This window comes from Ambystoma mexicanum, chromosome 3p, assembly GCF_040938575.1.
Source record: "Ambystoma mexicanum isolate Mex_15411 chromosome 3p, UKY_AmexF1_1, whole genome shotgun sequence".
In the NCBI taxonomy this organism is placed as follows: Eukaryota; Metazoa; Chordata; class Amphibia; order Caudata; family Ambystomatidae; genus Ambystoma; species Ambystoma mexicanum.
This window is the reverse complement of record NC_090925.1, coordinates 85,162,243-85,176,267: the sequence shown is the minus strand read 5'-3', so window position 1 is coordinate 85,176,267 and position 14,025 is coordinate 85,162,243.

Genomic DNA, 14,025 nt, shown 5'->3' with positions numbered 1-14,025 from the left:
ACGGCGCTGTGGAGCCCAGCGGCAGGGATGCCACTGCCATCCGGAGACACACGGCCCTGCCCACTCCCAGGTAATAATATCTTCCAGGTGTGAGGGGACTGGTGCCGCATCCATGGCCGCAGCTGCCGAGGGGAGGTCCAAAAGGCCAAGGTTGGATGTGGACTCCTCGACAGAAAAAGGGACAGGTGAGCCCCAACAGGGGCATGCAACAGAAGACGGCAAGAGTCATCCATGTTGGTGGGGGGTGTGGTTGAGGAGGAGGCCGTATCAGACCCACGCATGGGCCCGGTGGGGGTGGTTCAACTGGTGCAAGTGGTGCAGTCAAGGGGCAGGGGCCGGAGGCAGCACAGGTTGCCGTGGAGGTGCCTGTGTGTAATCCTGTCTCTGATCCTGTGACTGCATCATCCTGCACCAGCAGGGATGCCTCTGTCCAGGCCTGTTTGCAGGTAGGCGATGTGTCTACGTCAACTGACCTTCCTCTACCTGTGGACGAGGCAATCCGTGACAGGGTTGAGCCTGTCCTAGTCAGTGTCGCGTTGCACACACGGGTGATTCGGTATGATGTGCGTGGTTCCAGGCAGGACAACACACATCATTTCGGACACCTGTGTGGCCGTGTCAACTTGCTAGGACAGGTCGTTGGCACAGGGTTCCTCCATGTGCTGGACGCTCTTGCAACACCCTCCTCATCTGCACTCCCTATGCGCCGTGCCGTCTTCCCGCCCATGTCTCACCTGGGCACCATGTGGACCTGCCCCATCCACCGCAGCCAGGCTGTTGGAGAACATATCCCTGCCACAGTCGGGAGTCAGAGGACCAGCAGATGTGGTCACCCCAACAACTGGACCCCAGCCAGTGGAGGATCAATAAGGGCACGTGCACCACAGCCCCGGATGTTTCCATCTTTTTCCCAGGGCAGTCGTGGTTGCAGAGGCAGTTGGCATTAAGGCGGCAGCAGGCTCAACATGGGAGGCATCAGGCCTCGGGCCATCTACATCACAGAGGCAGGCATCGGCTAATGGGCAGGAGGACCCTGGAGTACATGTGTCTTCCGTGTGGCAGAGGTTGGGCCAGCATATAGAGGCAGAGCGGTGGCTGGCGGAGAGGGCATGGCTCACAATGGTCAGGGCGGAGAACTCCATGAACCGGTCATTGAGGTGGGCAGCGTTCCTTGAGGATACTCGCAGGGAGTTGGAGGACACCATGGTGACCTCCCTGTGAGCCCTCAAGGACACAGCCAAGGCCCGCCTCCAGGACAGCAACATGGGGTTCGATGATGCCCTCGCCAAAGACATTAACATCAAGAAGTGAGCCGTAGGACTAGCCCACCGCCATTGTAAATAGTTCTTCGAGTATAAGTTTCCTTTATGTTTTTATTTTTTTTTTTGTTATGGAGTTATTGGATATTGCTCCACTTTTTGTAAATAGTTGGATTTTTTCAAGGCCCTTGTATTGCTTATTTTCTTGGGGATAATGGACTCTTGTGGACATTTCTTGTACATAGTTGGATTTTTCATGTACCTTGGATTGTTTGTTTTTTGTGGATATTACATGTAAATAGTTGGATGTAGTGTGGATTTTCATATTTTTTTCCATGAAGTAATGTTTTTTTTAATTTTCATTCCTTGTGGATATGCAGAATTTATTTTGGACAATGGAGCATTTTTTCTTGACATATTATCATGGATTTCTTTTCACTTTTTTTATTGTTGCATTTACACTTTGCAAAAACCCATACACAACAAAATACGCACACAAAAAAAGAATAAAACAGTTAATCAAATTGCATATTGCTAAATCAGAAGGAAAATATAAAAAAATAAAACATTTAAATACAACACAGAAACTTCAATTTACATAATACTTTCCTTCCAAAGCAACATTTTTCTTATTCAACTCAGAAATAAGAAATATAAGAAAATGATTCAAAGATAAAACCAAGGAAATAGCAGTGCCCCACATACAACGACACCAAAACAAGTTTCTAGATACATCTGAACAGTCAATTGTGTTATCCTTGAAAAAACTAATATGTTCTTTAACAAAGAACATACAAAGAACATACACTCTACTACCAAGTGTTTCAAAGTCTCACGGGTATTACTTGCCCCACAAAACCTACATTCCTTGTTTAATACTCTTAACCCCTCCTGCATATTCATGGTGTTGCAGCTTTCAACTTTCTCAAAAACAGGTAGTTGGTTTAACCTTAAATGCTACAATTCATGTGTATTATAGGACAGGGAAACTTTTGAATATATAGAGGAAGACATTCCCAAGTATGTATAAACCTAAAATATTCCAACAAACCTTTACATGTGTCTATGCGCTCAACTGTCTCAGCCCAATCGGACCTGAACAAAGTCTTTTTAATATGCCCCAGTCTGAGAATCAAATCCTCTTCAGATGCAGAAATATAGACCAACAGAGAGCACATCCATTCGTTGAACTCTCTCAATGATGGTACAGATCCTGCTAACATGACAACCTTAAGATTCACATAAAGGGAATTTTTAGGCGGAGCAATTATTCTTCTAAATAGAGACAACTGTCTCCAAACATGCCTAGCTTTTAATGACACCAGACACAACTCGTGTCTAATGATAGCATTTGGAATAGCCATAGAGAGACCAAGTACATTCTTCCACAGTACTCCCTGAATAATATTCAAAAGGTCACCCATGTTTTGAAAGCAAATGGGAAGTGCGTAAATGTACATACTTTCTGCTTTAAGAATTTCATGTGAGCATTACGTGTCTTGGCTTTGTCATTCAGAATAGATTTCCAATTTTCAATACTGACCCTGTTAGCCAAATAATATCCCAGGTAAACTACTTTCTGATTTTCTTTTCATTTACATGTTCATTATTTGTTTATTCATGGCTATGATTCTTTTTCGTTGCAAGAGGTGTTCTGGGTTCTTTTCCGTAGTGGGTTGTATTTTTTCTGGTGTGAGCGTTGAGGGGCTTCTCTACAGGAGCCAACTTCTTTCTTTTCCTCGCTTCTTTTCTTTATCCTGTGGACTGTCCTGTGATGTTCATCAGGTCCCCGCCCTGTCCTGTATGCATTTTAACATCTATGTATAGCCGCTGGGTCACCTCCTCCACTCCTGTGGCTTTCGATGTTACTCCTATGACGATGCACATATTTTGGTCTGGTTAGATCTGGACCAAGCTGGTGTATCGTTGCGCTTGTGTGAGTGCTTGGCAGCTGTGGGAGAGTGTAAAAATGGAACCTGGCTTAAGCTGAATGAGGACAAGACAGAGGTGTTGGTGGTGGGCTCTCCTAATCCAGCTCTATGGATGCCTCTCTTCTGGCCACCTGCCCTGGGTGACCTTCCTATTCCAGTGCCTGCGGTTAGGAATTTAGGGGTTCTCCTCTGTTCATCGCTCTCAATTGCAGCTCAAGTGAGTGTGGTCTGCAAAGTGGGGCGCTTCCTTCTCAAAGTACTCTGTAAAATACTTCAATTTCCTCCTTGCCATCTGCAACCATTGGTTGCTGCATCATTGGGTACTAGCTGCTCTGATTATTGCAACACCCTGTATCGGGCTCAGCTTACTGGCTCAATACACCGCCAGTAGCTGCCATAAAATCTTGCTTCCTGGGTGGCGACTAACTGTCCTTATGGTGCCCATATCAGCCAAGAGGATCAAGTTGAGGATGGAGGTTTTATTGCCAGAGGGCTGATTACTTCCAGGATCAATTTTGCTCTTATGTCCTAAGACAAACTCCCCGCTATGGCAGTGCTCACCTAGAGGTATTTCTGAAAATCTGGTTACCAAGAGTTGGAAGGCGTGCATTTACCTTCGGTACCGATACATTGTGGTACGACATGCCGCTTGCCCTCTGGTACACCGAGAATCATCGCCAATTCAGGCAATCCCTGAAAACGTTGCTGTTTGATAATCAAGCAAAGGAGTTTGACTGTATGGTGCTTACAAACAAAATTGTTTTCAGATCATTGGGAGGATTAAAAATTGGAGACAATTTCTAGTCCTCCTGTAGCCATGAAGGATGCTTTACCGCCTTTGGCCCAAGGCCACTTGCCAAAAGATCCAGCGCGTTTTATGTTTTATGCTCCACCTTGGCAATTTTCCCAGCATCATCTTGCACCAAGTCCTTTATATTATCATAAAGTTGTAGCAAGGATTCCAGTACTAAATGAAGGGCCGATATCGAAGCAGTCTCCAAAGAATCCAAGTTGGGCAAGAAATGAGTTGATCTCCTAGATTGAATAGTCTTTGTTGTAAAATAGTCTGTGGGTGCGCCAGGATCAATGAATGACAGGACATCAGGCTGAATGCAGTCCCTCTCCTGTTTAAGGATATGGTCTTTGTTCCTTGCACCAGATAAAGCTGTAATAACAGGGGAGTCTGCATTGCTTGTTATATATCCCATATGCCTGCAAAGTCACAGGAAGGATTTGTCCAAAACAATGGACTCATTCTGCTACATAGGAATATCCTCACCAGTAAACCCACAATCCTTATTAACTTTGGTAATTTGCAAAGGCTAAGTAGGCGTGTGTTAGGCATAATCATATGCAGTACCCATTGGGAACACCACACACAATTAAGACTACAAGTGTAAGTACAATTTCACCTTTGGTACACGCCTGTACAACATAGTAAAGTGGTAGTGATGGCTGGGTAGCCAGATTATCTCAAGAGTAAAGTGAGCAGTACACGAGTTTACACAAAGGAAAACAATTACTATGGTTCAAACAAACAATGATTCAAGGTTTCTGAGTAAAATAATATACATTTATTTTACACCATCAGTTATAAAACAGTTCACTAATATAAAGCAGCAGAAACTCACAGTCTTAATACACTACACAACACCCCAACAATTCTGGACAAGTTAAGCTCCAAATGAAGTGTGAGCAAAATGGCACTCCAGCAATTTAAAAAGGGAGGGAAAGACAAGGTTATGAAAATCAATCAGCACCAACAAGTTAATGGCATGGCAATCTAGAAAAGGCCTGGGACTATGTTAATGGTGCAGAGTCTTTGCAGAGAAATCACACAGTTCATAGTAGTTTGCTGTTTAATCTTTGCCAAGAGTTCAAAACGAAGTTGGTCGGCAGAAAAGTTATTCAAAGGAGAAGAGAAGGACAAGCCTTTGGAGAGGCGAAGATTTCAAACACTTCCACTGCGGTCAGACGGAACGAATGACCAAATTTGCACAGTACCTTAAATGAAGAACAATGCTGTAGCTGAGGCGGTTGTTCCTGGCAGTTCCTGCAGGCTCACAGTTCCTGAAGTGACTGTTGTGGTCACAAGAAGGAGGAAGACTGGAGGGTCCTGCACGGCCGAGGGAAGAAGCCAGCAGCAGAGCAAAGCGTCTAATAAAACATGCGCTCCTTAAAACCCAAACAGGGTCCGTTCCTCCTGGCTTCCGGTTCACTGCATCGATGCACAGCAAATTCGACCAGGAGAGGGAGGCCGGTGTTTGGTGTTTGGCAAGCTGGTTGGTCCCTCCAAGCTCAAGGAAAGAAGCTTCCTTGCAGATCTTCTCTGTTATCGGATTTTCGGGTGATTCAGACCTGCAGCAGAGCTTCACCGGGATGTCCACTAGTTGCAGCAATCGTCTTCCTTCAGCCCCTCCATGGTTCTCTCGTTCCAGTGGCGACTCTACCTTCCAAGTCCCAGAGACTTGTTTTTAAGCAGTTTTCCCCCATTCACACAGCCTGGCTGTCAATCACACAGCAGGGTGGCTGTCCTGGTAGCACAGCCACTTAGCTAATCAAACTAGAGTGCGACTTGGGTCTCCAAGGAAACCCTGTGCTGGGGGCCTCAAACCCCTCCCTCACATCCTGTCCACCCAGACACTCAGGCGCCTAAGGAGGGCTTCTGTGCAGAAGCCCTCCAAAGGACGTCGAACAAAGGAAGCAAACCTGGTTAGGCGCGCAGAATAAAACACGAGAATGAACTTTACAAAAAGAAATGGCGAATAAATCCGAGTGGAACCAAAATAAAATAAAAGGGGTCAAGCGGATTAGAGTATGAGGCTACCACCATAGACTCTAACGGTTTTCATAGCTTGCGGTAGAATAAAATGACAGATAACACTGGCACCAGCCAAATCTTAGAGAAAGGGGAACAAAATAATGTTCCTTGAGAATCAGACAAACGGGATAACTATTAACCCTTCCAGTACTCCATTGGAAGATAGGTTGTACTGGGTCTGTAAATTTAAAAGGACTAGTAAAGTCAATGGCAACTTTACATGTTTTGGGAGACAGTAGTCGGTCCCAGAAAATGGAGTTTAAAGTGGGAAGTCTAAAAAGACAACCATGTGTCACTGCATAAAGGTGCTGTGTGAAACACAGTAAAAAGATGATGCATATGGAGTGGGTGAGACTACATAGCCCATGAGCAAAAGAAATGTACAAAACAAAGCAAAACACATGTAAGTGTGGGAAAAAAAGGCTCACACTCTTACCAGGTGAAAAAATAAATCCTAGAAATCCAGCAAAGCTGCTGAGGGACTCAACAGTTAAGGGAAAATAGCCAATCTGGAGAATCCTCCCTAACAGACATGAAATGCTCCCCACTTGCCCTCTTCCTTTCATATATGATTGGAGAAATAAAGGTTTGTTCTGGCAACTTGTTGTGACCATTTTTTAGATTAGGGTCATTTGCCTCCACCTCCATCGGTTGGCAAAAGGACATGATTTTCAGTTTTTTTTGTCTAATATTCAAATTAAATCGTGGCACATTCTTTGTGGGTTGCTCTGTTAATTTCTTCGGGGAATGATGTATCTTTTTGCTGCTTGGTCTCTCAGCCGTGTTTGATCTGCTCAATCACGACATCATATGCAAATACTTGGAGACTGCTAATCAATTCTCCCCGTAGTCTATCAAATGGATCAAATCATTTATGTCTAACCGAACTATGAGGGTCTTCTCAGACACTGCAGCAGCCCATCCTGTCCTGGTGACCTGCAGTGTACCACAAGGCTTGTGTGTATCACCCACACTCTAAAACGCATTCACCAAGCTCTTGTTTGACACAAACTTGACAATATGGGTATCACATATCCAAATTATGCGGATCATACCTAAATACTTATACCAATTTCAGGATGCTATGTTACAGATTCCAATAATCTAAATAAAATATACCTTGCTATCCAAGCTTGGATGGCCCATAATGAGTTGTGCCTTAATGACGATAAGACTGAGCTTATCATCATTTGAAACAAAAAGAAACTCAGCAATCCCTCCCATCTCTACAAGTCTTTCATCATCTATGGCAATACCATACCGGTGGCCAACGGAATAAAAACCCTTGGGGCCTACATTGACTCTTCCCTCACATTAAACAGACAGGTCAATGCTGTTGTCTCTTCAGCAGCGTACACGGCCAAATTGATAAGAGCCAGTCGCCCCTTTCTTTCTACAGAAAACACTATCACACTGGCTAGGGCATTGATACTGTCTAGGATTGACTATTGTAATTCCCTATTTGCCGGAACCAGCACTAGAAATATCAAAAAATTGCAAACAGTACTAAATAACACTGCACTAAACATCCCAAGACACAACCATATCGCGACCACTAGAAGAAACTTCCATTGGCTCCCTGTCCACGACAGGATCAAATTTAAAATCCTGACAATCACGAATGTATAGCTAAAAAGGCAGTACAGCTAAAAAGGCACCTAAATACCTCAGCGACCTAATCTGCAAAGTTAATTCCGATAAGCCAACCCGTTCTGCCTTCACTAACCTGCTCATCACCCCTAGGTTTAGAAGACAAAAAGCGGGAGGCTCAAGCTTCCCAGCAGTAGCTCCTAGATTGTGGAATGCCCTCCCATACTAATTGAGAAATGACACCTCCTTTTCGTCATTCAGAAAAAAACTAAAAACTCCACTCTTTAGATCTGACCTCCAGCACTAGCTACCCAGCTGTCTAGCCTAGTGTACGAAAGATTGAGGAAATGCAACAGTATACAAATTTGTAAAAATGTGTGCATTTTGTAATGAAACAGATGTAATTATATTGTTTAAGGTGTAGTATGCAACAAAATGCCTGTCATCTAAGATTTGTAAACCTGTAAACATATCCTTAAATTGTTCAAAGCGCCTAGCTGCCTCTCGGCTTTTTGCGCTTTACAAATGTATGTATACATAAATAAATAAATACATACATTTCAGAAGCCGCTACAATCAGGGCATTAGGTGTGGGGGCCTCCGCTAGCTGCTTCAGTTGCTTGCTGCGCAGCACTGCTGCCATTGTTTCCAATAAACAAGTTGCCTGTTATCTGTAGTGAACTCGTAATTACATCAACACTTGCTGACAGGGTGATCTAATACTGTTAATGATTCTTGTTTCTCCTTAAGTATCCTTATTGAAAAACTGCCACCCCGATACAGCCCGGAATTAAGTATTACCAACACGTGGGCTGATTGATCCAACTGTGCGAGAAGTCTACAGGACATCTGCCCAAAAGGTTTATCTGTGTGCCAGTGCACCAACACACAGCAACCCACTGGCACTCTGCCCAGCAGTTGCCTTCGCGTTGGATTGGACACTTAGGAGTAGTCCCCCTCGGCTCAACGGCTCCCAGCATAAGGGCCAGTAGTCACCACACTCACAATCAGTTCAAATAAGATTACACAAAAAGAAAACTTGTCTAGGTTATTCTCAGTTTCTTGCAAAGTGCCTAGCCTCTGTATTGTTCCAAGCACCACAGCTATGGAAGAGAGAGAAGGACTCAGTTCTCTAGACTCCAAACCGAAGGGCAGTGTGGGGTGCTGAATGCACTCACCGTGCTGGCACTGTAGAATTAAATACAGAGTATAAAGTTTTGAGATTAAATGTAGACATTGATATAAAGATTGGTGTGATGCTCACACCAGTAGGGGTCTGCGGGTGTGGGGGCAGGGCGTACTTCCATAATATACTCCAGCTGATTACAAAGCTTACCAATGCTTGTCAGACCTTTCCGGAACTTGTCGACAAGGGGCAATCAAAGTCAGGCAATTGACCGAAACCACACACACCTGACGTCCCTTTCCCTTCCGCACAGGGATAAAAGGTGGAGCATGCAAACACACTAGGAGCATGGCAGACAGCATGACGAGATAGCCATCCCAGGGCGGGAGTTCTAGAGGAGGAGAAAGGTGGAGAGAACCGAAGGGGCAACAAGAAGAGAAGCAGCCTTACCCTATTCGAACCAGACCCATAAAGCCGTACAAGGAATCATAAGACTGCAAAGAATAGCCAGCGTGTGTTGGTGACGATGTTAACAGTACACGGAGCCATCCTACTCTGATAACCAGGACAGGGAGAGACACTTGCTACTGTGGTACGGTCCGTGATTCCAAAGATAAGAAAACACTAACAGTACATCACAATTGGTGAGTCAAAAGAAGAACCATTAAGAAACCGAACTGTGTTGAACGAAAGTTGCAAATGGCAAATTAAGGGAAAATCAAAGAACTGTTAACACTTCAGGGAAATACAGCTGCAGAGGGGTCCGACACCACATTGGTGCTCACTCACGAGGCTCTAGTTGATTCTCCTATTGTTGAAACTACCGATACCAGAAGGTTTTAGGAGATCTGCAAGGAAAGGGTTAAAGTGGTCATACAGGGGTCTAGCAAAACCCACCGTACAGTCAAAAGTCTTTGACCGACAAGTAATTGGAAAATGAAGGGAAGTGAATCCTGCATAGTGAGATGGTTGAAGGAACTGGTGGGTTGGCAAACATGAACCCGACGCAGAATGGGTCAAAGCATGATGCCCCAATGAACATTGTGTTGACAAGAGTGAGCCCGATGGAAGGATGTCCACAGTGAATTGACTAAAATGAGATGAAATCCTGTGAATAAAAGCTGTAGTGAATCCAACAGAGGGAGGGTAATATTTGAGAAGGGTCTGTACCCGGAAGTGGGGGTCCATGGCTGAAAAGCTATCACAAATGTACATATGAAAAGGAACACATCAGGTCCTCGAAGGTAAGAGACTTTTTTTGGTATGAAAGAGACCTAACCAATGAAGATCCTGATATCTGAGAAGGGAACTGTCGTCTCGTGCTGGGAAAGCTTGAGAGTGTGCTGTGCTCAGGAGCCCCACCTTGTCCCATGCTCAAAACGTGGGGCAAGGAGACCCCGGCTACCACATCCAAACATATAATTTTGTAAACTCTTCTTTCTCTCTTATGAACCCTATGCAGCACCCTTTTTGTATTTAGTTGTAAGGATTGGCAATGGTTTTCTTTTATTATAATAGGCCCTTTTATTTGACAAGAAAACACTAGGACTGCATTATTATTATTATTATTATTATTATTATTATTATTATTATTATTATTATTATTATTATTATTTGGTGGTTGTAGCTTGCTCCTATCTTAGATTTAGATTTAGGTTTAGATTAGGTGTTTTTCCAACATACCTAAACAGTTTAATAAACACCCTTGAACTGTGATCAATGGGTCATCCCCACAGCAAGCAGACCACCAGCAAACCACCAGCAGACCGCTATCAGACCGCAGTCAGATCGCGGTCAGACCGCCATCAGACCGCCGCCAGACTGCTGTGAGACTGCAGTCAGCTCCTACTGGCTTTGGCTCCTAATTCTGCTTTGTGAGCCTGGCAACACTCCCAGTGGCACTCTGAACAACCTCCTCTTCCACCTTCTGCGTTAGGGGAAAGCATCAAGAAAAGAACCTAGCACCATGTCATGCTACACTGTGACACTACGAACACAGTAACAGTCATGTCCGACATAAGCACTGGATTCCTTTGCTGTTCAGTTGTCTTGGCTAAACGGTGGACTCCTCTTACCAAGATGCATTCAGCTACTACAAGTTCACCTAACATAACATAACATATATTGGAACTTAGAATGCACTAAACTATATCCCCGCTTGCAAACCAATAGCTCGCCGTGGCCCTTTTCCTAGATAGTTTACACCAGAACTGAAGACCGCAAAACAACTATATAAATCCCTCGAACGGAAATGGTGGAAAGACAAAAACACCCTGAGCAGATCCACCTTGGCTCAGCACCATCGCCACTACAAAGCCGAAATCCGTAAAGCAAAAAAAGCCTGCTACAACTCCTGAATCCTGAGCTGCGAAAACCCAAGCAAAGAACTCCACAAAATCATCTCCGAATTCACCAAACCATCATGTACCACCTCCCAAACGACCCCCTCACAATCACTCTGTGACTCTCTCTCTCACCACTTCTACACCACTGCTCTCGAAAGAACGAATTCTCTAACCAACAAGCTAGCCTCATACAACCACTACACAATACACCCACCTCACCTGCCATCGCTCCGCCTGCAACCACTACCCACCCGACCTTCAACTCTTTTACCCCAATATCAACTGACCAATTTCTCAAACTTCTGTCCTCCAGAAAACCATCCAGCTTCCCGCGTGACCCCTGCCCTGCCAGAACTCTCAAAGAAATATTTGCATCCACCTGCACAGGAGAACACACAACAACCATCATAAACGACTCCCTCTCCTCGGTAATTTTTCCCAACGCATTCAAAACTGGTCATGTTAAGCCTCTTCTAAAAAAAACTTTCTCTCGTCCCTCTCGACCCCAAAAACTACAGCCCCATCTCAAACAGCAGGTTCCTTGCTAAACTCATTGACCGAACAGCCGACTCCCAACTAAATGCCTTTTTTCGAAGTCAACAATCTCCTAGTCCCCGCTCAATCAGGTTTCAGACCCTATCACGGAACCGAAACTACCCTAACCTCAATCTGGGATGACCTTAAAAACACTGCAGATTCTGCGGGATGCGCTGCATTAATCCTTCTTGACCTATCAGCCGCCTTCGACACAATCAACCACTCAATCCTCCTCGACCGCCTCCACTCCCTAGGAATCCGTGGAAACGCTCTCAAATGGATATCATCCTTCCTCAACAATAGGAACCAAATAACCCTCCTCTACTCCTATGCCTCCCCACCGGACCTGCCACTACGGGAGTTTTACAAGGAGCATGCCTATCAGCCCTCTTGTTCAACCTATATATGTCCACCCTCCCACGAATAATCCGCTCGCACAATATCCTGTGCTAAAATTACGCTGATGACACCCAACTAATCCTAACACTGCTTAATTCAAAACCCAACTGCCAACCCGACCTCGCTGCCTGCCTCCTTGACATTGATCAATGGATGACCACAAACCACCTCCTGTTAAAGCCCTCCAAAATTGAAATCATGGTGTGTCACAACACCAAACTTCTTCCGCACCGCCTACCCTGGCCATCAGCCATGGGCAATTCCCCAACAACATATCTAAGTGCATTTTTCCATACCTCCCCTTCCCCAACAGACTCTCTGTGGTCCAATCAATTGTTATGCCAAGATTGGACTATGCTAACCCCCTCTACCTCGGAATCCATGTGTAACACCTGACCAAACTCCAAAGAGCACAAACGCAGCAGCCAAACTGCTACTAGTACTCGGCCCAAGAGACCATATCTCCCCAGCTCTCAAAACTCTGCACTGGCTTCCGGTTACCCGAAGGGTGACCTTCAAAACCTTATGCATCTCGCACCGAGCAATGCATAAAACCGGACCTCAATATCTTTAGGACAAACTAAAACCCTACCATCCACTGCGCACTCTAAGATCAAGCTCTGACCGCCTCCTAGTGATACCAAAAACCAACTCAGTCAGGTTAGGTGGATCATCATTCTCGGCCCTTGCCCCCACTTTGTGGAACACACTTCCACCCCACATCCGACTCACCGAAGACCTCATGTCTTTCGTCAAATTACTGAAAACGTGGCTCTTCCCCTAAATATTGACTGTTAAACACACAGTATAACAGCAACAATAAACAGTAGCCAATGGTTGCTGCATCAAATATAAAAACCCAGCATCGAGACCCAATCGAGAAAATGGAAAACTAAAAACTACTAAGGTAAATAAAAACTGATAAACTGAATAGAACGAATGAAGCGGATGAAGGGAATGAAGTGGATGAAAGGAATGAAGTGGATACAGAGGGTGAAACAAATGCAGTGAAAGAAACAGATGAAATTGATGCAGCAGACAAAACAGTTGAAGCAGATGAATCAGATGCAATAGGTGTAACGGACGAGGCGGATGGAAGGGATGAAGCCAATGGAAGGGATGAGGCTGATGGAAGGGATGAAGTGGATGACGTTGATAGATCAAATGAAATGTATGGAACCGATGGACTGGATGGAATGAATGAAGTGAATGGAAGGAGGAAATAGATGGAGCGTATGAAGTGGATGGAATGGATAGAACAGAAGAACTGTATGGAACGAACAGAATGGATAAAATGGATGGAACGGACAAAGTAAATTGAACAGACAAAGTGGATATGAACGGGTGAAGTGGATGTGAATGGATGAAGTGGATGTGAACAGATGAAGTGGATGGGAATGGATGAAGTTGGATGGGAATGGATGAAGTTGGATGGGAACAGATGCAGAGCAGATGGAACAAACCAAGTGAATTGAACAGATAGAACAGACGGAGTGAAGTCTATGAGTCGGGAGTGAACATGAAGAGATGGTGTGGCCGGAACGGATGGATCGGATGGAGTGAATGGACCGGATGGAGTGGACGGATCGGATGGATTGGATTGGATGGAGTGAATGGATCAGATGGAGTGGACGGAGTGGATGGAGTGGACGGATCGCATTGAGTGGACAGATCGGATGGAGTGGACGGATCGGATGGAGTGGATGGAACGCACAGAGGGGACGGAACTAACAGAGGGGACAGAATGCACAGAGTCGATATACTGGACGGAATGGACATAGTAGATGGAACGGATGAAATGTATGAAACTGTTGCACTGAACGGTGTGCAAAGAGCGGCTGCACGGTATGGATGAAGCACATGGAAATGATGAGTGCATAGAATAGAGAGAGTGGATGGAACGAATAGAATGGACAGAACGGAGTGAGTGGAGGGAATGAATAGAGTGGAGTGAACGGATAGAGTGGAGAGAACGAATAGAGTGGATGGAATGGATAGAACGGTTGGAGTGCATGAA